At 30.4% G+C, this 27,604-nt stretch overlaps 1 protein-coding gene across 4 annotated transcripts in view; it reads left to right on the forward strand.

The window, feature by feature from the left end:
- Nucleotides 1-27,604, forward strand: part of rst (irregular chiasm C-roughest) — a 173,581-nt gene that overhangs the window by 44,076 nt on the left and 101,901 nt on the right. For 2 of the 4 annotated variants that reach the window (XM_088184371.1, XM_088184372.1), the window contains exon 2: nt 19,851-19,882. The exons of 1 other annotated variant lie outside the window; for it this stretch is intronic. The gene's annotated coding sequence lies outside the window, so the exon portion shown is untranslated. Of the gene's footprint in view, nt 1-4,078; nt 4,136-19,850; nt 19,883-27,604 lie in introns of those variants that run through there. One more of the 4 variants, XM_088184366.1, reaches the window with a different exon arrangement.

Genomic DNA, 27,604 nt, shown 5'->3' on the forward strand with positions numbered 1-27,604 from the left:
TAATTTTTCAAAATTTGTTTTTACATAATTACACTTTATAACAGGATGGTTTGCCACAAAAAAAATGTATATGTAAAAACGCATACAATTTTTTCAATAATTTATACGAATTTTGTCAGTAGTTTTGCCCTTAAAATGTCCTAATTTTTAATTTCCTTGCTTATCATTCAATAATTTTGTAGCAAATTTATGGTTTATATTATTTTTGCTTTAAAATGAATACTTATTTTAAATTTAATTTTTATGACCAAGTATTTTTTTAATATTAAAGTTTTATTACTATCAATATTATAAAAAACAACCAACAAATAAAAAAAAAAAATTTTTTCTACATACATATTTTATACCTTAATAAAATATAAAGTTTACTTCTTGCTGGCATACATATTTATTTTTTGTTATAATTTTTTTCTACAAAATTACATTGTATAGAACAACATATTTTACCACAAAAATCATTCAATTTAATTGTGAAATTAATTAATTTTGTATTTAATTTATACCTATTTTCATTTTTTTTCATGTTAGTAAAATTCTAATTTTTAACAAATTTTATTTGTTAAAATCACATTTTATTTTTGCGAGAGTTTTTGCTACAAAAATAAGATTATTATTACAGCTAAAAAATCTTTTAATGACTAACTTTGATACACCTGGAATTAACTTATTTATAATTTTTTCACAAAGAAACAATAACATTTTTTATATGTAAAATTATTCGTTGATTTCAAACGTGTTATTAATTTTTTTTATAGCATGTAGATTTTTTTGTATTAGATGTCATTTTCACGCCTGGTTTACAAAACTGTTAATTTTGCCTCTAAATATAATCGACGACTATAACAACAATTTCATACTAAAAATTACTTTTTATTTTATTTGTTAAGTAAAGAACCTTAAACTTAAAAAATTATGTAAATATGTACCGTAATCAATTTTAAATAGCAATTTATATTTTTTAAGTTAAAATGGGCAATACGAAAATTATTATAAATAAAAACTACTTTATTAAGTTTGCTAATTTACGTATAAGTCGAATCTAATCATTATGGGTAAAGTAACACAAAAAAATAGTATTTATAAATAAAAACCTGCGCCTTACAATTTTGTGATAGTGGTTGGTAGTTTTTAATATAATTTATTTTAATAATATATCTTCAAATAACTAATTGTAATAACCGACCGCCGATTTTAAACCCATAAATATATTTAAAGCACTTAATCAGTTAACATTAATTTTAACGCACTCACACATAATACATTAGTGTTTGTGCGTCAAAATTGAGGTCGAACAAAACCATAACAAGGATCAGATGAAAAAAATCACTATAGGGATTATATTCAGCCGATATGGGCAAAAGATACGTGATCTTTAAAAAACCGGTCCATCATCCTCCTTGAAACGTTGTAATTATTTACAATATAATATAAAAAATACGTTGCGAAGGTACGTACGCCTCGCAACTGATCGGTCTGGTTTTTTTTGGCATAATATAATTAAATTTAAAAACTAACCAAGAGAAAAGGGCTCCTTGTGCGTTTTTCGAGAAAATTATTCATTTAACGGCACGCAGCGAATGTCTCCTTGAAATGTTTTGACGACTGCTCTCAACTGTAATTTATTATTTCAAAAAACGTGAAAGAAATACTGTTAGAGCTCTCATTTTTTCTATACAATGCTGTTGTGATTGCGAGTGCCATTAGGGCACTCGCTGTATTAATTACGCGTAAATATATAATTTGAGTTCTAAAAAATGCCTTTTAAAATCAATTAGTGCGTACTCCTCTAATCATCGATGGAAGTTAACCTATTATTACATCGTCAATCTTGCGCTTAGATTCCGATCTCGGTTCCATCCTTTCTCACACCTGAGAGAAAGTAGGGTTAGAAGCTCTTAGTCAATTTAATAAAGTACGTCGATTGAATATAGCTTATAAAAATGTCAGATTAAAAAATCTTGTTGACTTTTATATGCCATTGTTTTTAAAATATACACCTTTTTACAACGTGTAAAAGATTTACACTCAACAAAGAAGTCATATATTTTTATTTTAACACTTGTTTTATGTTTTTACTTTACGTACTTATCATTAACTATACAATCAATTATGTATATTGTTTTGCAATACCTATATAATATAATAGTGTCTTAACATTATACAGGCCGATAGCACATGTATACCACGCCCTTAACCATAGTTCACAGCCCATGGCACAGCATTTGTACCAAGCACTATTAGTATATGGCACAACTTAATAATCATTTCAAATATTATTACAATCCTTTAACACTAAAATTTTTTTCAAATATTTTTTTATCAAATCTTAAAATAATATGGTAAAGCTTAACCGTGTAACTACCTGTACAGTGTTAACATTGCGCAGTAAAAATTATTTAAGGCAGAAATAGGGTGAATATATTTTTCAAGTCCTAGATTGTAAATATATACAGTTTTTAATGAATGGCTTTAAATATAAAAAAAAATACATATCAGGAGAGATAATAAAATAAGCAACAAGATGTAAGACTCTTTTAATTTTGAGTTGAGTCCTATGTAGTTTTAAGGCAAAGTTTTAATTTGATAGTTATATAGATTGTAAACATATACAGATATGCATTTATTTTATATATCTATTTATCTATAAATACTTATCAAAATATATAGATAAACGTTTTTTATTGATTTAGATTTCATATTTTTTTAATCTTAAGAAGTTCTAGATAAGAATGAAAATTTGAACCGTTATCACCTTTAACCCGCACTTACATCGATCTCGTCCCTTAACCCTATCTCTCGTGCTTTTATGCTGACCCAAGATTTTTCCTTTCTGACTTTTCTTTAATAGCTTTTCTCAAGAGCTAATCCTGACGTGCGATAATCCGACAACCAAATTGCACTACGTCACTTTCTAAATACACAAAACTCCCGTTGCTATATACATAAAAAATATAGATTTAAAACACTGATGCTCAACTTTACAGATACACATCGTGCAACCAATATCATTAAGGCAAATTATATATTAAATATAAAAAAAAAACATTTAGATCAGATCGATACATACATCGGCGTCGAAACGTCAGCAGATATCGCGTAAGCAATAAATCGACAGATATTATAAATAACATGAAGAAAAAAAAATAACGCTCCATATAAATTGATGAATTCGTATTACTAAAAAACTGGTTCAAAACCACTCGTCTCGCAGCGGCGTCTCCGCCGTAGACGATAAACTCAAACGAGCTAGTTAAAATCCCTATCCAAAGCCATACAATTAATGGATCGAATCCATAAAAAGTCATTGTTTAATTAGCTGTTAAATCCATGTGTGGCGCACGTTTTAATTACGTCAATATCTTCTGTGTATATGGGGCACAGCTCGAAGGTGAATAATGGTTCCACGTAAATAATTTAACATTCTTTACACGTAATGTGTTGAGCCTTCATAAATCATGTTCGAAGTATGCGAAAACGTCGGCGGTTCAACGTAATACTGTTGATGAGTTTAATATATCCGCCGGAGTCGCCCGTTTGGTTAATTTAATTGAATATATTGATATTAGACGTATCGACGCTATTTAAGTCAAAATCCGACGATTTTAAACGTTATAATAACCCATGTTCAATCGATAAAAATGTAAAGATTAGTGTTATTAGGCAATTGAGTGATTTTTATAAGCGACATTTGAATACTGTTCCATAGTCGACTACAAAATATTAATGCGTCGTTTATTTTTACAACCCGCGGAAAGATCGTGTTTGTTGGTTACTATGTGCATATCTAATGTGATAATTTAAAATCGAACACTGGAATGCTCGTGAAAATTCCCATTAAGCGTAATTTATTAGTTTATATAAGGTGATTACATTATTTAAGCTCGGGTAATGTTTTTTCGATGTAAATCGTACGATAGATATTTTTATTTAAAATCGAATAGGATTATTTTATTTTAATCTGAGTTTACAGACATGATTGCCAAATTTTGTTTAATATTACTTATATATGTAATGTATTTTTAAGTTACTACTATTTCATATTTGAGCTAAACTTATTTTTCGTTTATTTTCAGGTAAACAGATCATGTTAAGTTGCACTCACTACAATATATCGTCGCCCTGCTAATAGAAAACGGTTAGTTAAAAATTAATGTTTTACAAATATTACGATTTATATTAAATATTCTGCATCCCGACAATATTTCCTGATCTAAATAATTCGTGTTAAATTCTGCATAGGTATAAAAGATCACAAATGAAGGTTTACGTTAGGGAAAAAAAATTTTAAATAATTAAAATGTGCATAGTTTAATATCTTTAATTGGTTACGTTATATTTTGCAAAATAAAAAATAGTTTTATTACAAAATTTATTTAATCAATTCTTATTTAGGTTTTTTCTTTTTTACTATTGATTCTAAAGTATCCATTCGTCGTCATCGTCGAGTCGTTCAAAATCATAAGTTGAGCTAGAATTTTTATTATATAGTCAGTGCATTTTTTGTAAGAAAAAAATCAATATTGTAATCTTTAAAAATATAAACTGTTCTTAAATTTATTGTATTCAAGGCTAATGTTTATAGTAAATTTCAATTTTTTGTTCAAGTCTCATCAGACAAATCTACACTCCTTTCCTTGCTGTTAGCGTATATGGCTGAATGTCCACATAAATAACCTCAAATCAATATACTAAAGATCAAAAAGTCTCAAGAGGTGATCCGACAAGTTTGATGAACAAATGTGCTGAAATTGGCTTAGTCTTTGACGTAGTTCTTTTTGATTTGGCAATTAGATTCATCTGTAAAACTTGCGTTCACATTCACTTGAAGAAATGAGAATGGTATTCAAAGTTCGTATCAAACGCAACAGTTTTTCTGGATATGTCTTTTCGAGAACATTTTCAAAGAATCCACGAATCATATTTACATTTAGTTGCAGTCTGATTGACAAGTTTCTAATTTTTACTTCTACAAATGTCAGTTGTGTAAAATTTTTTTTTTATTAAGTACTTCCTCTTTATCAGGCATTCTTCTTCGACTGATTGATTAAATTTTGCATAAAATGTACTTAGATAAATATGAGGATCCTTTCTTGAATATTTTTCGTAAATAAAAACTCCACGAGAGCGAAAATCACTTACAGCAGCAACTGATCATTCATAATAAGGCCCTTCTAAGTTCTTCCTTCTTTCTTTATAAACATATACCAGTATTTTTATTTTTTAATTTTCCTTGTATAGATCCAGGTTGCCATCCTGTATTTCCAAACATAATTCTGATAATTATTGGATAGCGTCACACATCAATCCTAGGTCCAATAAAATTTTTCTAGAACAAACATCAAATTTTCAAATGTTAATTCGAAATATATAATAAGTTCAAGTTAAGTCGAATAAAACACTTGTATGCATGTTATATAATATTATACGACATTTCATACTCAACAACCTATATAGCCATTCTGGAGTGTCATTACAATAATATAAAAAAAGTAAACAAGACTGCTGTACAGTAAAGAAAGAATCGCCCTCTCGAGTGTGAAAAAAATGTCACTAGTAAATTCAGAATGGTACAGAAAAAACGAGAGGTTTTTCTATAGTGTGACGATACCTGACTCCTTTCGACGCCGCCTAATGAGACAGGTGCTGCTTAATTTTTTTTACATTGTATACAACCTTCACGATACACCATGACCACACAATATGCCAAGATTGTTTATAAAATAAAGTTCTCGATACTTTTATACGGGCATTATACGCCGATCGTTAGATACATAAACCAGTTTTGGACAATTATAAAATCATTAGAAACCAGTTCATGATAGAGCTTTTAAATTGCATAGTGGCGCAAAAACTGCCTACCGTATACCGATCATTATTGCATTTTTTATTTTTAACAAAAAAAATTGCACAGACTCCGAATTAGTGCAATCGGACGTCGTTTCGCAGAACTTGTTAAATTACGTTTATAATTTGTGTAAGCCGCTTTCCGACAAATTTGAAAAGCGTAACAAGCCGAATTAATACTTAAGATTCCTGTGGAATCTTCTTTAAGTATCTTCCTTTGCAGTTTATGATTAGATGTACATATACATAGTATATATTACATTATATGATGAAGATACGAGATCTGAGCGTGACGAGTTTATTTATTTGCTCGTCGTAAATTACAATCGTTTTTATTTTATTTTTATATAATATATTATTTTAGATCAGATAAAGACGATGTATCACCTATTGACCGACCTTTTCTGGAATTGGTTATATATCACTAAGATGTCCGCAAGCGAATTGATAGAACGACTCCGTTACTGCTCGCCCGTGGGGATCCCAATTCATAGATAACAATAAAGGTGTTGATACTGTAATGGATTACAATTTATGGATGATGTTGAACGTGTAGATATGTAAATTGTGTCAATTAAACTAGAGCTAGATATACTTCTGTGTGCGAACGGTTTGCATTAACAGTTAGGTTGAAGTACATTTGTAATGTAACATAATGCATACGAACTAGATCGTTGTTGTTATGAAATGTCTTTATAATATTTCAATATCGTGGATATGTCTTATATTTTGAAATATTTTTTTACTATTTTTCTACTTAGCATATAACGCTTTTAAGTAATTTTTGATAAATTATATAATCCAAAATAATCACATAATATAGATCAGCGCTGTACAAATTCTCTTAGTCCGCGGGCCATTTTTTTCTTTTGCAAACGTTTCGGAAGCAAAAAGGGTAGATAATTAAAAAGTCAATTAAAGTCACGTAAAAGAAGTTTTTATTTATACGAATAAAATAAGTAAAAATAAAATGTAACTACTAAAAAAAACTGCCAAATCTTTAATCAATGAAAGCATTGTGGACGTAATTGTCCATACCAATATTTGTTGCTCAAAGTCGAATTTTAAGTGAAGAATCTGTAATGCAGTTTCTATATTTTCACTTTATATATTTCATATCAAAGAATGCGCGCTTACATATATAAGTACTTACGAAAAAATATAAAGTCCAAAATCCTTTGGATATTTTTTATATCCAAAAGTTTGAACAGTTCTATTCCATATTCTCCACTAGATGCAATAAATGGGTCAGTCATTAATTCAATATAGCATAATATCATTTAATAGATAGGGTCAACGGGTGTTATATCAATATTTATTGGTTAGTTGATTGAATTTATACTCCATTTATTCTCAAAAAATTAAAAAAATCTGGCATATAAGTTTTCAATTAGAATATATCATTTTTTCAAAATTCACTTCTATATTAAATCCTCTCCATTCTTTGTAGAACTCTTTAGTTGAACTATCAAAATTAACTAAATTATTTTTCTGCCAATTTGCCTTCAATAATTTTAACTTGTTTTTTAATTCAGTAACTTAAAAAATTCCATCTACTAAATATGCTAATAAATCTTAATCAATTCTAACTTACGTGAAAAAATAGTAAATTTTTTTTCGAAGTTTAAAAAAATTTTTAATACACGTATTACATATTGTTTTACACATATTTCTCTTGAGCTTAAAATTTAAAGCAGGAAATAAATTATTTGTTTTGTTTCATGCTAATTGCTACGCTCCTCGCTGACATCCTGACGTTCGTGACGTCACGATAATGCTGGGGCTGAGCTGTTTGCTTTATTTATAGTTGGTATTGGTAAAACGCATTGTCTATCGCGCATCCTTTAGACACAAAAAAGTATTTTTTTATGGTGCTTATAAGCGGTTAACGGGACGAATGTGCTAACATGTAGGTGGTTTGTGTAATCTCAAATTATTACGCAATTGTAGTATTCAGTATTATATTTTATTATTGGACCATTTGTCTGGCGAGTTGGTTATTTCCTTTTTATATTAATTGAAATGGTCGTTTGAATGACTTCAGTTAACGGTGCAGCTGATTGGACCCCCCACAGATTTTTATCTGAAATGTTCTTATTTTCGTCCAAAGCTACAGAAAAAGAGCAGCAATGATTGATTATGTTTTCTAATTTATTGCTGATACGTATACTAATTTATTGTACACGTCGGCTTATAGTCTAATGAGAAAGTGAAATGAATGATTTTTTTCATAATTTATTCGTCACGCCATTAATGCCATGCCATGCTTGTGTCATTTTTATAGCACATTTTTAATTAATTTTACATCTGAAAATGGCATTTTTGCTTTTTTTATTTCAAAATAAACCTCAAACAATGCATTTACTGATCCATCTTGAGATGATGTTACATTGTTAAAAAAAATAATTAAAAATGAAATAGCTTTTTTCACTTGTGCTATTATTGTGGCTCCTGTGTATATTTTTTTCGTTCATTGAAAGTTTTAAGTTGTATTCTTTACACACGGGTATAGTCTGTAAAAATTCTAAACACTGGCTTTCCCCTGTTAATAAACATTTTTTTAAAGATTTTTTAAATATAATTCAAGGTATTGTACAATTGAATTTAATATTGTTATAGCGATGATATAGATTTAGCCATCGGTCGTATTTCAGGCATTATATAACTGCCATGACACCGTTACCTGTGCTCAGTCAGCTAATTGTATTAACTTGACGAAATAGACAGACCGAGTAGAGTTCGTAGTCTCAACAAGTGCTAGCTTCTCCTTCGGGAACATCAAAGAAGCTAACAGAGATAAATTTGACGTAAATTTAATACAAATATCTATGAACTGTCGAATTACAATCCAAAGCCAAAAGAAATTAAATAAAACTCATACATCGTTGACATTCAAGCTCGTAAACATATCTTATAAATTGATTTATTATCGAAATAAATTAAATTAATTGTATAAAATGCCATATTATTAGTTGAAATATAATGGTACATAGTATACTTAACATAATTATTAACAATTTTCTACGATGCAATGAACAGCTAACTTGAGTATCAATTTCCTGTAATGATATTAAAAAGTTTCTATAATTGTTGATTATATAATATAAGCAAGATGGCCAATGAATAGCATTACATATAATTTGAAGAAACCTTTGTTTAACGGTGATTTATGAATTATTTTCACAAAGAAAATCACAATCGCTACAATGATAATAATTATCGTATGATGTACCTCCAAATACGTATTTTTGGTGATTCGGACGTGTCATTTGGAGCAGCCAGGTGTTAAATGTACAGACTACATGCCGCCACGTACAGAATCACAAGCGCAAAACCACTTTTTTCATCGTTTTTTACCAATCACCGTTTCACCATAATGATCCACGTTTTTTGTATACAATAAAACGCCGAAAGGTCCAAATTGGCTTGCATGATGATTACTGGTGTGAGGTTCGATTTGAGGATTAGAACAGAGAACATCTTAACTGTCATCCGCATTATCGGCTAGATTGATTTGTATCTTGATAACCACATTGCCTTGATCGTCGAGCAAATTAGGTCCATTTCAAAAAATTATATAGTTTTACATTCTTGTATACTGTATTAATATGTACATACATATAATATATTTTACTATATTTTATTTTATCTAAACCGTGGAAGATATTGCATTATGAGTACATAGTAGTAATACCACAGGTTGTTCGCGACTTATACACGTTATCGTTTGCATGCTTTGGAAGCATTATCGATAGGTTAACCGTTCTCTTCCTTTGTAACATTCATGGCATGAACTTGCAAATCATTCAACTGTTGCACATCTTGCAACGGGTCTATCGATCCAGAAATGGCAATAGACACAAATTTGTTTTATTTAAAAGTACTCTAAAACGACAAGATCGCAAATTTAATATGAATAGAGAGCAATGTATGTAAGTTGCTGTGTTTGAGTGACTCAATTACTTGGTCATTTAATACGGTCGGCTTTCACCTGTCGTATCATTTTTTTTAAATATTTTTTTGGAATACCGAAGCACAGATTGCACGCATGCGGTAATTTTGTTCTTTTTAATAATTTTCCCTAGTTATTTTTTTGTGGAGATATAAAAGTTAAATTTTATTTTAAGATATCTATGATTAGCGTTCATAGCTAAATAGCATAATTCATTATTTAAAATACTGTGCATAAATTTCACAAATTTTAACCCTTATTTATGATAATCTGTTATTAATTAAATGTTCTGATTTTAAGCTATACATATATGGTATGTAGGTGATTTTTCGTTGTTAAAATTTCTCATCGTTTTTAATATTTCTATTACTAGTACAGCCACTAACATGCCTAATGCGTTTTCTTTGAATTCTAATATGGGACATTAAAATTTAGCCCATTACATCATTTATCATAAAAAACCGATTTCCTATAAATGTTTTAGTGAATATGTACTACCAGTGGATTTATATTTTCAGTTACATTTCAGTGAAATCATATCTGAATATATTTTTATAAATAGATATTAATAATTTAATTTTTACAAATAGATATTAATTGCTTAAACCTAATTAATATTGTATGTATTAACAAAGTATAAATTAAAATTTATAATACATAAATTTTTGAAGTATTTCTGAAACAACATTAACAAAATCAATTAAAACAAAAAACTTGATTATAAATCATTTCTTTGTAGCAAAATAATGAATTTACTGTAGTATTTTATCAGTAAACCATGAATCAGATTTATATGATTCATCTGAATTGCTTTAATAGCTATAAATGTAATATTATTTTATTTGTCTATACACATGTGCATAGTTTTTTTTAATATAACTGTTTTAAAATATGGTTATTATTGTTTTCTTATCATAAACCAGATAAGTGTCAGTTCAATTGTGCACTTCGATACACCTTTGATTTTTTCTGATGAATATGTGCGGACGTTATTTGATTCAAGCTGAGTAAGACAACTATTATATTAACAAAATATTTGTTATTAACTTAAGTAGACCTCAACTAGCTAAATAGCTAGAAATACCATTTTATATCTCTTCATCTATAGATCTAGTGTGTGTGCTGGTTAGAGGTGTGCGTGCGTTACACGCAACACCGCACTGTTGATATTGGCTTCCGATACACTTGACCGTCGGTTTATCGCGATGGCGGCCCTCCGAGAGCAAAAAGAGATCGCCGCCGTATTAACCAACAAAAAGAGTGTTCCCGAGAGCGCGGCGATTGGTCGGCGGCGGCAGGTGCAGCGTGCTCCCAACCGGATCACACACACACAGCCTCCGTGCCTTGAGACCACTGCTTCAGAAGACCACTCGGCATTCCGTGGCTCTCGGCCCATCCGTCGGCCACAATCGAACCATTTTTTTTTATAATTCTGGATATTGTTGAACATTGACCTGAGGATCTGCAGTTGAACGGAGGTCACCAAGAAATACAAGAAAAAAAACACCAACTGTTGGTAACGATCAACCAATTCTGACGATCGAGAGAGTGAATCAAGGCCGGTTTGGATGATTAAATGCGACGGTCGAGCTTTTAATTGAGGATATTTAATTGTTTTATTGATACTTGAGAATTTTAAGCATTTCCTGAGACTCGTTCTTACTAAAAAAAATCTTCAGTAACTCTGTGACTGTGGTTGATTCATACATTCAAATATTTTTATTGAGATTATAATGATAATAGTTTTAATGTTTTTTTGTGATTTTTATACAATAACATTTACATAGTATAAGCAAAAAATTTAGTAAGATACAAGGCAATAAAAGCAACATATTTTTATTTTCTGGATAACACTACTATTTTTGCTCGAGTTCGCGTGACATAATCGAGTTTAACAGGACACAGCAACGTTGTATCTGACGCGTGTATTCAAATGCTCGTATATTAATCGCCATTTTGTTTATATAGATGTTTTGAAACTCTGCGCGCGATGGGTGCCAAAAAAGATACGTGGTTTAAAGTTATAAATCAATTCCAAAACGAAATAATTTGTAATTATTTTTTTGTAGTTTCTCTAAATATAACTACAGTATATGAATCAATATTATTAAATCCTAATTAAGCTGTACTGTCTCTGAATATGTGATAATTTTTTTATCTCGAGTCACCTCGCAAATTATTGGAGTGCTATAGTAATAATATTTCTTAATAAATACAAAAAAAATATACTGACCCAGGTTTTTTTTATGTATGATGTTTATTTATAAATTATTAGTATTACGCCAAAAAAGTGTGCAGTTTTTATAGGAACTATAAATAGCCTGGTCTGTGTCTGTAGAATCCAGTCGTCTACAAAAATCGCGTTGAACTCTAGTTTTCGGACGTTGTAACTGAATAGTTGATGTGGTTGATGTGAAGAGGGAAGCGGCTGCTTTTTCTGTCTTCAAGGTCTGATGAACTCACGTGTGTCTCAAATCGGTATTTATTGGTGAAATTTTTTCTCAAAACGGTATTTATTGCCGTAAAATTTTAACGTTGTCTCGAAGATCAAGCCAACTCTTAATTAGATCAGAGATGACTTTCTGGCAAAGCCAGGTTTTGCGGTAAAAGTGTAAGCGATTGCTTTTTTAAGGATTTCGATGGTGTTAAGAGTGTTAATTTCTAAGAGCTTCACTTGCATAGCGAAGAGGAAGTCGAGTGTGTTTTTTATGGCACCATTCCGACTAATATATGATCGGGGGAAAGGGAGGACATCAGTGATCTTTCTCTACGCTGAATCCTTGACGAAATATATATAATTTAACGCCTAACTGGAATCTACTTGAAATATATATAATTTTTAACTCTATGTTTGGATAGATGGTTTTTCGCCGGTCTTTTTTTGTCTATTTAAGACACGGCCAGTTATGTTTATCACATTTTATCCTTTTTAGCGTTATTTGCAACGCTGATCTTTGCTCCTTAATTTTTGGGAAGGTCGCTTAGACACCGTTTTTCTGCATAGAACAAAAATGAATTCACTGTCTTGTCTATGAATTTGGATCGATTTTACAAAAAAAAATACTTTGAATTTTCCCTTATTTTACGTATACTTATATGCACAATAAAAAGTTATAGTGTCGCGGGATAGTAATATTCAGTGTGGTTCTATCCTGAAGTATCTAGTAAATATTGATTATAAAAAAAGCTAAAAATTTGAGATATATATAATATATAAAAACCATGTTATTGGTTGTATTGCAGAATATTTATGAAAAAAATATGCTTTTAACTTGGGGTATAAATTCAACATATATCTATAGTTGGTTCGCTTTCAATATTTCTTACACAAAGCGAAAAATATTTTGATTTGAGATACACAAATAAAAATGTTTTTGTTTGCATTGTGGGGTATTGTGGTTTTTAAATTGCTAGTATAATGTTTGTGCGTTTCCCGAATATATTATACTTTGTTGTCGTTTTTACTCAGATGTATATATTTAAATATTTTATATTGAAATTCAGCAAATAGATTGTTTTTATATAATGCTAAATAGCGATTCTTGGAAAATAAATTGAAATAGTATAATAAGTAAAAATAGCGAGTATGTTATTAATATTGACACATATTTATTTTCCAATATTTTTTATTTAACATCAGCTATATAATTTATTTTTATATTACAAGAGTAAGTTTTGCTTGTGCTTATTTTCACGAGGCATTCAAAAATATATTATTGTACAATTTCCTCAAATAATACAGTTTTAATATTTCTGAATAATATAAGCATTCTTTAAGATACATTGTAGAGAATATGGTAAATTATCCGATATATAAAAAACTATTTAAGCTTAATCGCTCAACCCATACTTATTGTTTTACTAGTATGATGTTATGGCACCATTGATGTGATAGGTCCTGGAAAATTTCCTAAGCATAAGCACAAAATTAATGCACCAAAATGCTATATCTAATACCATAATATCATAATCGATAAAATGACATGAGCGATTGCAATATGTTACACGTACGCTAATAACATATTGAAATTTTCAATACGCCTAATGATCGTATAAGTATCGAGGCCGATTTCAATAGAAACACCGACGCGTAATAAAAAACGTATAATTGTAATTGTGCTATATGGATCCCTATTATACTCGATTATAGAAGATCGCTTTGATTCATCAAAAATTGTTCATTATGACGATCGTAAAATGAAACATTTTACAATCGACGGCAGGTGGTACAATGTTGTGCCTTTGTGTTTTTGATCTTTGAGAATACCTCAATCGAATTTATAACTTTGATTATCAGGTTATAAAATGCAGTATGCGTATGCTTGTAAACCTATATATTTGCGCGTATTTTCTTGTATGGTCCGCGAAAGGCAAAGAACAAAGGGGAGTAATGAATATTATTTTACAGCTTTCTAGTTCATTACCGTTTCAAATAAGTATGGAGTTTTTTGTCGGGCCCCAAGACTTGTGAGAATCTCCATACTTTATGTATCGCCACGGCCGAGGGTCGATCCAATAGTGCGATTGAATCATTATGTTCCATGCAGTAAGTATAATGAAATAACCTTTTACCTCATTGTGGATCATTTGCCGCAGAATCGATTAACATTAATTTTATTGCTCAATAAATTTCACGTAACAACAATCCACTAAATCATTATCGTTCATGGGGGAATCGGAATGCGTTGTATATATATACATATATATAACTTTTATATACATTTACTTCATGGTATTAAGAATATAATACATATTTAATTTATATAGATGTGTATAAAAAATGTAGAATAAATATTTAAATTAAAAATAAATCTATATAAATAATTTTATATTCTCTACAATTAGGATTGCAATAATACCGGAATTTTCAATACCGCTATTACCGAGTGAGAAAAACAGTTGATACCGTTATTACCGGTATTGACATTAATATTTTTATTTTTATTAATTGACCGAAAAAATAATCCGAGTAGCGCTAGTATGATTCACCATGTTTATTGATTAGCAAAATCAAGTTATTCGAATACCTTGGCAACTATTATTTCGATATATTTGATATTTTAATTAATACACTTTCATTAATTTTAAAAATTCATGCGGTTAATCTTTTTTCTTTTGAAACAATAAATCTAGAACAACATCGTCTTTGACAACTATGGTCTTTGCTCAATCGGTTCTGGAGCCTCCATTATTTTTATACCAGTGTCCAGAGCACTACTCGCTAATTTATTCTAGCTTGTCAGTTACAATTATTTGAAAGAGCTTTATGAGAAAAAAATGCATAGAAAATTGTTATTCTGTTATATTTTTAAAAAAAAAAACATATTTATATGATTGATAATTGTGATATTTTTGTGATTGAGACGTGATTTAATTATAATTTTAAAATATTTTTTTTAAACAGAGATTCTTTCTTAAGTAATACAAATATTTTTTTTTTATGAATTACCATTTCATTCTAAAAAATCAATAGCAATGAACTAAACATAAAACATAAATTCTCTCGAATTTCATTGCTGAATACCCTTTTACTCTTCTATATACAACAATTAATTATTCCATCACTCACACTGACATGTTTTGGTTTGGATTCAACTCAATGATAATCTTCACTACTTTATCATAATAAATAACACCGTCTCGATCACTTGTGTACAATAAACATTTCAATATGCACTTGAATCAGCGTCTAAGAAATAGTGACATCAATAAATATTAAATTTTACTACTATAGAACGAAGCTTTTTTATACAAGACGCGGATTAATAACGCTCGTTTCTCACAGTAAGAAGTCCATTAATGAACTAAACCAATTAAGAGCAAGATAAGATTATATATAGCCGGGAACAGAACATCCGCTCTATTGCGAATGACAAAATATAGCGATTTAAAATGTTGACCTCGTGTTTCGATACAAACTTATTGGATAACCCTCAACGTGGAAGCTGGTGCCACACGCAAGGTACTCTCGGTACTCACAAAACCTGATCCAAACCACCTCGCCTTTTTATGTACCCGTCCGGCGTTATGGACAGTGGCGAGAGCGGCACAGGATGCTGGGTTGTTGCTCTGGTTTAAAACATTCCATAGGATGATCGCCGATCGATCTGAGAGTAAGAAAAATGTCGACTCGAGGAACGATTGAGTCGTAATTCCGTCCGATAAAGCGTATGATGAATGATCCATGTGATCCCCAACGACAATATGGAATCAAAACGTGATCCATGTACCCAAATCACGTAGGCATTTGAATGAGACACAATGGCTGAGCTGTTTATTTAGATCAGATTTCCGACCACGCGGGGTGCCAACTTAGTGGATTTGTTATGTAAACATTGACTCTTTAACTATCGTTCATATGCGCAAAATTAAAAATACATTAAGTGTATAATATTGTATGTACCTGATTATCGAGCATTTCTAAGATTTGCGGTTTATTTTTTATAGAAGATAAGAACATAAATTCGATTCTCAATTAAAAAACGAAATCTTATGCTATTAAAAATATATTCCACAAATGTAAGATTACTAAATTATAATGTGTTTTTTAAAAACCCACAATTACAAAGGGTACGATAAAGTAAGAAAATATTATATATAACCAAAATACTGGCTAATTTGATCGATTTATTTAAGTCCTTCTTTAAAAAATGGATAAAGATATTTTTTAAAATAATACCGCTTTGGTGTCAATGGATTAAAGAAGGGAATATATATTAACTTTTGTATTATTTACTATAGGGGTAATTAAACATACAAATGTTTTGGATTCATAACTCTAACAATGCACGGAGGAATTGTGACTCATTTAGAAAACTCTCGTTTTATTGATATATTGCCACTGAAGACCTAAAGATTTCAAAGATATGAAACGGCAATTAATTTTCCTAAATTTTACTAAGAATATCAAATGATATTGAGCTGATCTTGTTGTTCTAATAAATATTTTATTGATTTACGTACAATTTAAGTTCGTAGAAACAAGACTTTGAAAGAATTTTGGTGTGAAGTACTGGAAAAGGTATTTCTTCTCATATTTCTAAGCGTTTCATTATTATTTTTAATTTATGCACTAAATCTTAGTATAGAACTAATTGATTTAAAACTACTACGTAATGATAATAAATTTAATAATTATGTCATTTTTTTCAAAAAGGAGAGACGCTTTTGACGGGCGGATTTTAAAAGGTGGCAATTTGACATAGATTGGACCGCTGCAGTAGTTTTTATTTAAGTTATTAGGTAATTGTCACATATGTATATTATAAATAAGTTTAGCGGACGAGGTACCGCCGGTCATCGTCTTCCCGCCGTGGTCGACCAAATAATAATGTTTTTATTGCCGCCGCCACGTCAGCGTTGCCAAAGTTTCGCCTAGCTTGTTGCCAAATAAATCTTCCCTCTACAAGTTTCTATTTTTTTTTTAAAAACCTATAACAAAATAACATACAAAAAAAATAGATTTTTGAACCAGTGTATTATTAAAAATATAAATAAAATTATTTATCAGACGTTTCAAAATTTTAATCCAGTTTTATCCCAACAAAATAGCGCATATGCAGATACGCGTCAAACATGTTTGTAAAAAGTCTCACAATTCTGTGAATCTCTGACTAAGTGGAAATATACGTTAGTGAACAAATACTGTATCACAGAAACTGAGCAGTGAAATTGTAAAGCAATTGTTTGATACATATTTGTGAAATTATATTTATATTAATAAAAACTAGTAATACACATTTACTGTAACATATAAAAACTTTAGTACTTTGTAAAGTAAAAAAGTTGAAGAACGACTACGATATATTTTCTTTCGAATCTCTGTAACGAAAGGGTTGTCGACGTATTTATCGACGTTTAAATACATAAACTACACGGCGTCGAGAGTTGTTTTCGATTTTTAAAATAACTGAAATTTTCTCATAACGAGCTCACGGCAATATTAAATGAAAAATGTCAATTATGCCCCGGCAAACTGAGTCAGGCCGCGCTCGATTTCAAAACAGACATTTTAACGTAAATTCTTCGTATAACGAATGACATCGATCAAAACTGTACTTTTATAAAAAAACTAATAAATCCCTTCATCGTACAATATTAAACTTTGTCGAAGCTTCAATATTTACCGTGTAAATATAAATTTATGTTCTTTATACGGGCGGATTGAAGAGTCTTAGGTACGCTGTAAAACCAATATGATATTTTATTTTTAAATATATATATAGAGCGACTTACTAAAAAAAATTCTCTCGCTTTAACGTTTATTACGTTACTACTAACAGCGTTTTTTTTTTTGCCACTTAATAACATTAATTACCTTTTTGACACGAGGGTTAAAAAGTTGCGTCCGCTAACGAGCGAGCGCCACTTCACTATTTCACTACTAGTGGCACTTTATCGAGATTGTACAATATTTCACGTGTTTCTCTTTATATATGTTTTATATGAAAAAATATACATACAACATACACATTTCACGCTATAAATCAGCGATATGTAAATTCGAACAACACGTTCAATATTTTTTTCTCTCTATTCAATGCGCGAGAAAGTGATTCCGTATCTGGCGACCGCGCCATTAATTATCCATCTACTTTATATTCTGTATGAAAGGAAAAAAGGCAATGTTTACATTATATCCGACTAAAGTGGCACCCCGGGTAGTCGGAGGCCTGGTTTCGTAAACAGTCCGGCATTGTGTTTTATTCAAATGTATCTCGGACTCGATTTGGTGATTTGTGTACACATATCACGTTTCGATTCCATATTGTCGTTCTGGGATCGCGGGTATCATCAATTATGTAGAAAAAAACTATATTATATCTCAATCGTCCGTCAAAGTACAATTTTTCGTAATGAATCATTTCGTGAGATTTTTATATTTATTCAAGATCTTAGATCTAAAATTTATTTGATGGTTTATGTTTTGGTCGGTTTATAATTTGTGTGATCTACTTCATGATTTTTCCCGAGCTTCTCTTTTAACTACATATCTAAAATATGTCATTATTCTTTATTATAGAATATATTCTTTAACCATAATATGGTAATAGCTTCTTCTTGTTGGATTGTTGTTGAATAATTGAGTTGTTAGCGTATCTCGCGATCCATGAGATTCATAACATTCAATGCAAACACCACATCTTAAAGAAATGTACTATATTATTTGTTTCATGTTTTTTCTCAAATACCATAAGATACCACACCACATAATATTGTATTTTTGAATATATATATTTTTTAATCTATTGAACCATTTGTTAATAATCACAGATTTGATATTGGAGTTTCTAAATATATAAAATCATTCACATTTACAAATATTTTTGCCTTAAATTGAGAAATTTGCATCTACTTTAATTTTAACACAAATCTTTTTTACAATAATAATTGCAAATAAAAGTACTACATATCAACGATACCAAATCTTCTGTCAATGTATTTTATAGCTACATACACGTATAATTTGTGCGATTAAAAAATACAAATGCCATCAATCATGCCATCGTTTCAATTATTAAATATAAAAAAGAATTTGTACATTTTAATTGCTAGATCCAAATGGTACCTGTCGTATTTCGAAATCTATCGCACCGGTCGCATTAATCGAAATTGGATAAAAATCAATCACGTTAGATAACGTCCGTCCGTTGTCATATTGTCGTTTCGTCAAATCAGACCGGAGACATAAAACGCGTAATTTACGTCGGTACTTCGGAAAAACGATAGAAAGTTGTTCGATTAAAAATAAATAAAAAAACATTACAGAAAATCTCCGTGAAGACGTCGGTAAAATTGTCGCTGAGCTTCTCTGACGCTCCTCTTGTTTTTACCGATTGGCTCCAGTTCATAGCCGATGTTTGCTGATGAACCGTCTTTTGTTCATGGACCAATAGCTAAGATCGTGCGTGACACCGAGCCGTTTCTAAAAGACCGAAAAACTTAAAAAGTAATAAACATCAAGACCAACCGGGCGTTTTCACATGGACTTTATTTTCTCACATCCTACCGAGCCTACCACGCCGTATTAATAAACTATTTTTATTTTTTACAGATACTGACAACCGAGATTAATCGCTTGAAACAGTAAGTTTTATTAATAATACTATCATTAAATACAAATAAGCGACTGAAAATATTCGGACTAATATAAAAGTAGAATTAAAAAAGATCATTATATAATACTGTATAATTTAATATTTTTTAACACAAAGATAATATAACTTAGACAATAAAAAATTAAAAATATACTTTAGCTAAATTTTTAATTTTATATTACAAAAGTTTTTGAATAATATGTTTTGAAAAATATTGGCTAGACTGCTTCTGCTTAAATAATATATAGATTTTAATGTTTTGGGCTCTATAATGTTATAATTGTGAATGTCAAAAAGCATAAATTATATATGATAGAACAAGCTAACTTTAGAAATAGTTTATATAATCAACTTTCGGGGTCTAATATAACTAATATACTACGTAAATTAGGCTTTTTAATTGTGGTTTTAAGGGTTTCTGGAGATTAAATTGGGCAAATACGTACTCCTACATCCGTTCTCTAAAGCGATTAACATTCAGATGTATTGGAATGATTTTTTTGGGTTTTATTGAATTAAATTAAAAAATAATTGAATGCCATATGAACATTTTTATTGATGAGTCATCTCTTATCTTGCTACTCGCCGCACCATTTGAATTCCATTATTTACGTTGGTGTAACTAAGTATTCTGGTTTTTCGATGTTTTATATTTCTCGAGAAATGAGAATTCATATTTTCATTTCCCGATTTTTCGAGAATTCTGGAAAAATTTTCTTAATATTATATTATTGTAGATATTCTTATAATATTAATAAACTGCGAACTGGATGATCCTTGAAAAGTACAAATGGCAATATGATGCGGATTTGTTATAATAGACGCAAATAATCGAAGGACCAGAGCAGATTGATATATGTTCTTCAAATATCAAATATGATCTTCATAAAAATCTTCAACTGTTACTAATATACAATATTCATATTCCGAGCTAGATAAAAATAAAAAACCTCTTTGGGCTATTGAAAAAGCGAGATCAAAGTCAACTGAATTCTGTGGAAAGCCCTCAGTTATTTTTTCAATCTAATAATTTCTTGGTGATTTTTTTATTTGATTAATACTGTTATTCTTAGATCAATAAAGCAAAAATAAGAAAAATTAGAGTTGTTAAAAAAACAAATCCTAAACATTTTCATGCCATTCAAATACTTTTAGGAAAGTATGCTTATTTTTAATCATCTGGCAAGGACCCACATTTTCTTATGCAGTGGTACAAAACATCAAGTGATTGTAAAACATTTAAAAATATTTGCCCAATAGGAACTCTTATCAAGAGCTTTTAACAAAAACAATTTTACATTAACAAAAAAAAGCCGCTTCCCATTTCACGTCATCCCTTGCTCATCTAAGTCTATCTAGAGTTAAAGTTAATCTTTGAAGACGACCGAGCTTTACGTAACACATTTCTTATTTATAAGTATTTTCACAAATTGAAAGCTTCCAAGAAAGCATGCATATTCTCAAACATCTGGCTCGAATCCACTCTTTCCTTGCAGCGATATAAAAAAAATCAGTAGTTGTAAAACCAGTGCAATTTTTTTGCACAAAAGTAAATTTCAATTAATTTATTTTTATCTTTATGGTGGTAATCAAATATGTACACTTATATTGGATGCGTAGATATAAAAAATTGTTTTATATTAAAAAATAATATCTAATGCGATTATAGAGCAATCATAACCATACATATTAGTAGTGCAATAAAAAGGGCCAAATATCTATATGTAATAGGTACAATTAGCAACAAAAATAAATTACTGATATTATTTATAAATGAATTTATTTTTTCTCAGCAGATGTATTTATTTTACAATCTGAAAAGTTAATATTATTTATAAAAATTTCACACCCTTTAGCGGTTATGTACCGCTCACATTTATATATAATATAAGCGGTTCTATGGAGATTTCATTATTTTGATTTATTTTTAATCTTCTTTCCAATATCCGTGATGTGAAATAAATTTCTTCCCGCATAAAGAAAACCGTTTGATACCCAAGACTATAAATACGCCATATTCAAAGTTGAACCTCGTATTTTACGTGAAGTGTATCTATACACATGGGTATACAACACTATACACATACGTACACATATTCATTTGTATTATTGATGTAGTGCGACTGTCGATATAAATCGTTTTCAAGTGTGAAAACTCTCCGCAAATGGAAATGTGTTCGGAAAAACGTTGACCTCAATGCGATATGTATCAGTGAGTGGGATCATAAAAGAAATATATGGTTAGGGAAAATGAAAAAGGTCGATGTAAAATATGGGTCGGATATGCCGCGCACCATACTCCCCGCATTATACGCGCGGTATTGAAATGTAAAAAGAATAGTGAAGTGACCGTAAAATTTTCGCGACTTTAATCCCCCTCGGTCAAAATTAACCCGTCAAATTTTCGACGATCGCAGTTGTATTATTATGTTGCGATAGTAATAATATTGTATGTATAGCGTGTGCGTAGTTGAGCATGTTTGTGTATGTAGCATAGGAAGTGGATAAATTATAAGACGTTGACCGTTCTCATAGTAATGGACAAATAATGTCGGATCACGAGACGTATGTTTCCTTTTTGTTCTTCGTGCGCATGTGTTTGATTTTTTTACACCATATTTATATAATTTATAATAAACTATTGGGCATATATATTTTTAACTTGATTAATTAAATTTTATATGTGCTGATATAAAATCCAAAATTATTTTTATTAATAATGATATTTGACTGTTTATAACATTATCATTTAATAGTTGCTCCTTTCGCACATAATAAACGGATAACTGAACAAACCTCACATTTAGCTGGATTATGATTGCTCTAGCGGAAACGACAGTTTTGCCAACCTAATAAAATATGCTTTTATTTTTTATTTACTTATATTTTAACTTAAAAATATCCTTCGTGAATTAAACTTAACTTTTAACTATATTTGAATTAAAAGTTTGTTTTATTTAATTCGAATCCGATCGGTCAATAAAAAAACAAAACTTCATACACTTAAAAGCATCCTAATTTGCTGCATATGCATCAATCACTCAATCATGATATTTAATGTGATCTGCATAATATTTTTACGTGGGTCAAAAAAAATAATGACTTTTAACTTGTCATCCTTAGCCTTTAATGACCGTTCCATCTCTTGTCTTTTAGCCAATATAAAAAACATGTAACGAATTTTAGTTGCATTTTTATTTTACACATTTCAATGTTTTTGCTTGTCGTTAATTCATGAAGTAAAAAATAACCAGCACGATAGACAAGTGATGGTTTTAGATTTTTATCGTGTCCGAGAGATCGGAATTAGTGATTATTATGTAATTATAATTTTGATCCATCATGACAGGCTAGGTTTACCTAGATTTTTCTAATCTCACGGAAGAATATCGTAATGATTAATTAAAATCGAGTCAAGTAGTACATTTTTAAATATAACGTGTTAAAAATTCTCTAATAATGATTTATTTTAGCTCATATAATAAAATATCTTATATGTATTGTAATTCACAAAAAAAATGAAATGTGTCTTCACAGACTATTTATTACCACATATAGTTAATAGTATAAGTTACAATTAAATTTCTTTTGAAAGTGTTTTATAATACTTAAAACTAATAATTGATTCAAAATATTATTACTTATATTTATGATATCACAATAAAGTAATATTTAATTTAAGTTAATGATAATAAGTTTAATTTTGAATAGTTAAATGCTAACATACATACATACATACTATTATACAGAAGTATAGCCTCATGTTATTCGTTGCGTGCGCCACTGCCATTACCAGTAGTAGAACCCTGCGAGTCCAACCCTTATGGGCGGGCACCCAGCTTTTGACGGCCAGATGAGCGGGACCCCATCCCCCGTAATGCTAAATATTTTATTGCAGTTGCATTAGTATCTCTCCCGAGCACTCGGGGAGACGTGCTCTCATTGGCTGGCCTGCATTGCGTATCATCCTTGTCATAACACAACTCCCCTGATATTCGAGGAGTGTATATGTTGCCTCAGTCGCACCATTAGCTCTCGGTTCCTCTCAAGGCCGAGCCCTTTGGCCTTGCTTCCGTTACTCTGCTATGCTTTGTTCGTCATCAGTAGTGCCTCGCGCCCTACCTCAAACGGTTAGCCCGAGAGATCATTTCCCCTTAAGGGTTTGCGTTTTAATCTCAATAGTGTTGCCTCGCTCTCTCCTTTTTTCCATATCGACATCGACAATTGACAACCTTTCAGTATCGCCAAGTGTCACGTTGTCACATTTACAGATACCTTCGCCCAGCAGATTTTTTTACCGTTTAGGTGGAGGTTTTTTAATCAGAAATAATTCTATTGACGTCTTGGGTGTGACTTTGAGCAAGTATGGACATTTTCTATGCACGTCGCTAAAGTTTACGATAAGGCGTCAAGGATGTTCGGCTTCATTATGCGGAGCGCGTGTCACTCAATAGTTTATTGGGGATTCGCGTTTTGTACGATACGCTAGATTATAGCGTCCTCAAATATGGCTGCATTGTTTGGAATCCAATGGAAGCGAAGTAGTTGTTGTTGGAAAAAAATAACTCTACAAGAAGGAGTACGGGTCGTATCCGTATTTGTAATAAATATAATAAATATGTTAATTAGGTAAAATTATTAAATTTAATATATAAAAATGTTTGAGATGTAATTGAATATATCTACTTTATATACCATATTTCACAATCTACCGAAAATTACTTGTTTTAATCAAAACTTTACGAAAAACTCACTATCGTCTTCGCTTGGTTTTGCCAACTTTATTAATTTTGCGTCGGTTGAGAAACGTCGGATTAAACGAGATAGAAACGCTTAAATCTCTGCATCAAAACAGCTTCTCTAAAATATTATCGTAGCAGAGGATAATCGTAATAATCCATAAATTTAAGCATTACGAGTTTTATAACTAGTTTTGACATTTTAAATAAGATTAACTTTAAACGAATATTTTAGTTGACTGTATTAAAATAATAATAATCGCCACGATCGAACAACTCGAAGCAGATTTTCCCTTATTTTCTTAATTAATGCGATTAATTCAAATCAGGCTTAGTCGCTCTTTATTCGATATTTGAAATTAGAACATTTGACAATATAATTACATATCATTAATCGTACTAGGATAGAAATTACAACTTGACGATTTATGAATCTCGGATAAGAGGAATTTTAAAATCTGGTTACTTATTCCATAAAACTAATATTACAAAATAATACCCCATTTTCAATAAGTACTTTTTTAAAGATTAACTTGTATCACCATTAGGACATTCCTTTATTTTTTGTTATGGTATACCACTACATTCATCATACAAGATCTCTTTTGCCGCACCCAACTCGCACAGCGTTTTTAACTAATAACTTATATACATAGTTCATTAAATATATCGTTAGACGTGTAACAACCTGATTTTATTAGTATATTTTTTATTGATTTCATTAGAAATAAGTATGACCTCTTACCTTTTTCCTCTACATAAACGTCACTTCGTCCCGCTTCAAATTCATTATACTCCATATACAGTTAACTTTCTGAAAATCCCTCGTTTATAACTTATCTATTTGTAAATAGACGACCCCAAAATTCCAAACATAGTTTCGAGTTATTTATACACTTTAAATTATTATTTTTTATTTTTATAAAATATGATAATAATACATTGTAGTTATGATGATTGAAATATTTATTTTAAATTTTAAGAATATGTTATAAGATTTTATGTCATATATAAATATTTTAGAGATTCAAAACATATTTTTTTCCTCCTGCATTAATTTTATATATAGTCACAACAGTTTTTAACTATGTAAATAGTGTATTTGGCTTTTATGATGTTTTTCAATTGATGATTGTTTTTTTATTCTAAAGAGCACTTAGTCTAGTGTATAATATAACTAATTTTATGCTAAACTCCTATATTAAATAGTTTATTACTTTTTTTTAATAATATGAATATATTATATTATTCGCATATATAAACATTAGTTTAGAATAATAAAACAACTTTAATATAAAATGCATTAGTCATCAAAATGTGGGATGCTGCGACGATGATGTCGGCCGTACCGGATGCCGGAGTTCGTTGCCGCATTTTTTATCGGTGTAAATGGTAAAAATACATACCAGTTTTATTTTTACCATAACTAAACATGGCAACGGGAATACGAGCGAGGACAAAAGTAGCGCTATCACACCCTACATACGCCCGATTTATTTTTACTACAAACAGACCAGGAATCGCAAAGAGAATGCCCGGTATTCCGCGACGGCTGTCTGTCGGCGCGGTTAAATTTAACCGCCCAGTCAAAATCCATTAATGCCAGTTACGTACTACTGTCGGATCACCTTTTTTCGTTCTTTATCCATGTAGTACATATGAGGCATTATATCGTAATAATCGTGCGATAACCATCGTGTGATTACGTTACTTCTCGGAAACTACCTACCACACGAGAATGTGACTTTTTTAAAACATGATCACCGACATTATCACCGATTCTCGGTGAATAAACGTCTAACTGTGTGTGTGTGCTTCGTGTCTTTTTCATGTCATTATTTTTACCTCCGCCTGTATCCAATTAGTACCGCCGTGTTTCAACGTTATTTAACCATTTCGGATATGGTCATCTTTATGTTATCATTTTTTAAAGATTTTTTTTATATATGTTTTAACATAGTATATAGAGATCAGAGACAATATTATTCTTATATATTTTAAACAATGGAGAATCAGTATTTAATTATTTATATTATATCCTTTGCGGAGTTGTATAGTAAAAAATAGTTTTTATTAACAGGTTTCCTTAATGCGTCACGATGTTTAAAAAAACAATACACAGTATTTTAATATAAAATAACATAATTAAATAATACGAACTGGACCAGCTCCTCGTAGCTAACATTAAACATATCAATTTCTAATGGCAGCGTATTAAGGAGCTGGATAGCGACAACCATAGTGCGGTCGCACTGGCTCTAGCGGACATTAGAAGATAACGCGATCGTGATTCTCGAAGACGTTCTGGAACTCAAAACTAGAGTTTCTCGAGAGTAGTTCAATTGTCGACATAGCCCTTCACTAGTTTAAAAAAATGTTTAATAGCATACAACTTTCTGCGAGAATTTAGATCGTATCCCAACGCTCCTGAAAGAAAGGCGCCTGATACTAAAACGGATAATAACCAAATATCATTTTATAAGGGAATTTCCAGTACCTTTTCTGAACTTTTTAGATTAGTTACTTATACCTGTATTTCAAAGTATAGATCCCGATTCAAAAATGCTGCGAAGTAAAGTGTCAAAGTAAATCGCGTTTCTCATAACGAAGCCCAGCTTCTTGTAAGATTTTTCGTAGACATCGTTAACGTGTAGAGAAAACCTTCACTTGCTCTCAAAAGTGAGTTCGATACCTTAAGTAAAAGTTTCTCTAGTCAAAACATTCCCACCGAGATCGTATGAATAATCTGATTGCGAATGAAATCGAAAAAATAACACAATATGCCACTCCATAAATAATCTTAATTGCTATGTAGTGAGAATGAATCTGCATGCGGAAAAAACTTGAATTTGTAACAGCTGTATTTATGTCATTAATAAATAACGTAAAGAGCAGAGGGGTTAGGTCCCTTAAGGAACCCTTGATAGGGTAAAATATATGTACTTTCATAGGTTACGAACTGTCTACGATGA

Source organism: Plectrocnemia conspersa, unplaced genomic scaffold (genome assembly GCF_051122295.1).
Source record: "Plectrocnemia conspersa isolate PC_06_02 unplaced genomic scaffold, ASM5112229v1 ptg000004l, whole genome shotgun sequence".
NCBI classification, from domain to species: domain Eukaryota; kingdom Metazoa; phylum Arthropoda; class Insecta; order Trichoptera; family Polycentropodidae; genus Plectrocnemia; species Plectrocnemia conspersa.